The sequence below is a fragment of the Meriones unguiculatus genome, assembly GCF_030254825.1.
Source record: "Meriones unguiculatus strain TT.TT164.6M chromosome 13 unlocalized genomic scaffold, Bangor_MerUng_6.1 Chr13_unordered_Scaffold_37, whole genome shotgun sequence".
Classification (NCBI taxonomy): domain Eukaryota; kingdom Metazoa; phylum Chordata; class Mammalia; order Rodentia; family Muridae; genus Meriones; species Meriones unguiculatus.
The window spans coordinates 7,864,650-7,868,424 of record NW_026843647.1 but is presented as its reverse complement, the minus strand read 5'-3'; the positions used below and the strand labels follow the sequence as shown (position 1 = coordinate 7,868,424).

Below are 3,775 nucleotides of genomic sequence, written 5' to 3'. Positions count from 1 at the left end.
TATGATGGATTACATTGATTGATTCCATGTATTTAACCACCGCTGTATGCATGGGATGGAGTCTACTTGGTTATGGTGGATGATATCTTTGATATGCTCTTGGATTTGGTTTGTGAGTATTTTATTGAGTATTTTTGCATTATTGTTCATAAGAGTTATTGGTCTGAAATTCTCTTTCTTTTTTGGGTCTTTGAGAATTTATCAAGGTGACTGCAGTCTTACAAAAGGAGTTTGGTCATGTTGATTCCATTTATATGTTATCAAATAGTTTGAAGAATATCGGTATTCTCTCTTCTTTGAAACTCATGTAGAATTCAGCTCTGAAATCATTTGTCCCTTGGTTGGGAGTCTTTTGATGTTTGCTTCTATTCGCTGAGGGGATGTAAGACTTTTAAATTTCTTTACCTGATCTTGATTCAACTTTGGTAAGTGGAAACAATCAAAAAACTGTATATTTCATTTTGATTTTCAAATTTTGTGGCATATGGGCTTTTGATATAAGAGCTAATGTTTCTTTGGATTTTCTCAGTGTCTGTTATATCTCTCTTTTTATCAGACTTGGTTGATTTGGATAGTGTCTCTCAGCCATTTTCTTAGTTTGACTAAGAATTTGTTTTTTTTATTTTCTCAAAGAACTAGCTCCTGGTTTTCTTGATTGTTTGAATTGTTCTTTTTGTTCCTAATGTATTGATTTCAGCCCTGAGTTTGGTTATCTAGTGGTCTACTCCTGTTGGGTGTGTCTGCTCCTTTTTTCCTAGAGTATTCAGGTGTGCCATTCAGTTCCTTGTATGGAAAGTCTCCAATAGTTTATGAAGGCAATTAGTGCTATTAAATCTCTTCTTAAGACTACTTTCATTGCATCTCATAAGTTTTGGTATGATGTGCCTTCATTTTCATTGAACTGTAGAAAGTTCTTTGTTTCTTCCCTGACCGAGATTTCATTGAGTAGGGAGTTGTTCAGTTTCCATGTATGTGTAGGCTTTTTGCTATTTCTGTTATTGTCAAGATCCATCTTTAGTCCATCATGGTCTGATAGGATACAAGATATTACTTCAATCTTGCATCTTTTGAGGCCTGGTTTGTGACCTACTGTATGGTCATTTTTAGAGAAGGGTCCGTAAGGTGCTGGAAAGAAGATATATTCTTTTCTGTTTGGGTGAACATTTCTCTAGATATTGGGTAGGTATATTTAATTCATGACATCCATTAGTATCATTATATCTCATTTTAGGTTCTGTTTCACTGCTCTGTCTTTTGATGATAGTGAGCTGTCTCTCACTATTAATGTGTGGTGATTGAAATGTTCTTTAAACTTTATCAATGTTTCTTTTACAAATGTCGGTGCCCTTGAATTTAGGGCATAGTTGCCCAGAATTGAGACACCATCTTGGTGGAATTTTCCTTTTATGAGTTTGAAGTATCCTTCCTCATCCCTCTCAATTAATTTTGGTTAACTGTCTGCTGTATTAGACATAAGAATTGCTACTCCTGCTTGTTTCCTGGGTCCATTTGCTTGAAAATCTCATTCCTGCTTCAACATCCCAAGAACTTTTCCAGGGTTTAGTTCAGTGCTCTGAGGTTTGAACCCACTTTTCCCCTCACCATTGGGTTTCCTTTCACCTGGGAAACACAGTCAGTGGTGTTTTGTGGCCTACTGTTCCAACTATTATTCACTGTGCAGTCTCTGCTACCCTGCTGATCAGACACAGTGTGCAATTAGCTCTGCCATCTGGGTTCTGTTTTTTTTTAATTTTTACTGAATATGAGTATTTTGCTTGTACGCATGACTATGCAACTCTTGTGTGCCTGTTCCTCACATCAGTCAGAAGATTGCCTCAGAACTCATGAACCTAGAATAATGCATAGTAGTGGGTTCCATGTAAATACTGACAATTGAGCCCAATTATTTGCAAGAGCAGCAAAAGCTCCTCACTGCTGAGCCATCTGTCCTGCCTTATATTGCTTATTTATCATCAGCATTTTCATTGCTAATATTTTTTTTAAATTTTTAAGCATGCATTTCCTTTTAGTAAGATCTTATTAATGTTACAGTTTAAGCTGTGGCACTGCTGGTTTCTGGAAGATTAATACAGAATTGGATTGAATGTATAATTTCTTGTAGGAGCTTCAGTAAAGACCTCTGAGTTTTTTCTACCTATTATATTTGTTTGATTGACTTTTAGGGGAGGCTCTGTCTTACAATATGGGTCTGGCTGTCCTGGAACTCTTTAAATAGATAATGCTGGCAACCAACTCAATGAGATTCACCTGCCTCTGCCTCCTGAGTGATGGAATTAGAGGCATAACTGAATAAACCCAGCTTGTCCATCATTTTCTGTAGTTAATAAATGTTCATAAATTTCTCATGATATGTAATCAGTACTGTTCATATGTTCATTTCTCTCTGTATCTCTGTCTCTATCTTTTTCTTTCTATTTCACGATCTTCTCTCTGTTTGTCTTTGTCCACATTAATTGGCATGTCTATTTCAAGGCTATATCCTATTCAAAGTGTTCAGATATGACACAGTTATTCAGTTTTCTTCTAAGAATGACTTATTGATAACATGAGCACTTCCCTTTTAATATAAAAGCTTTATTCTTTATTTTTCAACTATAGACTATACAAAATTTGGAAAGGAGAATATACAAAACAATTATCAAAGAATAATCATGTGTTCTATGCCTTTTCTTTTGTCTGGTCACTCACAAATATAATCTTATTAGCTATGATTGTTGTTGTTTGCCAACTCACATTATTTTTATCCATGTATTCACCATAGTCCACTATCCTGTCCACAAATATTCAAGCCCCCCTTTTCACATATTGATATGTCATATCTCTGAGGCCTGGTCAAAACACAATATTCAATGCCACAATGTCTTTGGACTGATGCCAGTGTCCCCTGATCACAACATCTCATTTGTTGCTAGACAAAATATCGTGGCTATGTTTTTTTTCCTTCCACCTCTTTGATGACTGGGTCCTGACCAACTCACCCAAGTAACTGAACCCAATTCATAGATTGCTCAAGGATCCAACTGCTGGCTACTTGAGATTCATGTTTCACAAACTGATAAAACTTCTATAACATAGGTCTTCAAAGCATGGCTTTGTTTTTTCTTACAATCTAATATTTAGGCTTTTCCTTCTCCCCTCCTTCATCAGATGCACAACACCTAACTGTCTCTCATTAGTATTTCTGTGTCAGAAAATAAATGAAAGAAGTACCAGAAATATGTGAATATGTTTCCAATGAAGTATAAATTTATATTGTTGCTACTGTTTCTGTTGTACACATGTATCACATATTTTAGAATTCAGTGACCTTCAATCATGTGCATGTGAAATTCAGCCAAGAAGAGTGGGCTTTGCTGGAACCTTCCCAGAAGCAACTCTACAAAGATGTGATGCTAGAGACCTGTAAAAACCTCACTGCTATAGGTAAGACTGCAAATTTTCTTTCACTTTTAAAATAAGAAGACAACTCTTACTTTATTATTGATCCTCTTCTATAATTCCAGTTGAGAATGAGGTAGAATGAGGTGAATAAATCAGACATGGTTCTAAAAGTCACAGAAGGTAGTGATTTAAGTTTTTCCTTAATAATAATATGATATTTCCAATAATATATATGTTCTGGTACTATATTTTAGGCTACAATTGGGAAGAACATTATAATGAAGAACATTTTCAAAGTTCTACAAGTAATAAAAGGTAACTTTATGTGCACAATGAAACAGATATGAATCTTAAGAAATTTTAATGTGTCCTG

The 3,775-nt window shown here is 35.2% G+C and overlaps 1 pseudogene; it reads right to left on the bottom strand.

Moving 5' to 3' along the window:
- Positions 1–2,679: 2,679 nt before the first annotated feature.
- On the bottom strand, positions 2,680–3,109 carry LOC132651009 (single-stranded DNA-binding protein, mitochondrial-like; annotated as a pseudogene).
- Positions 3,110–3,775: the final 666 nt, after the last annotated feature.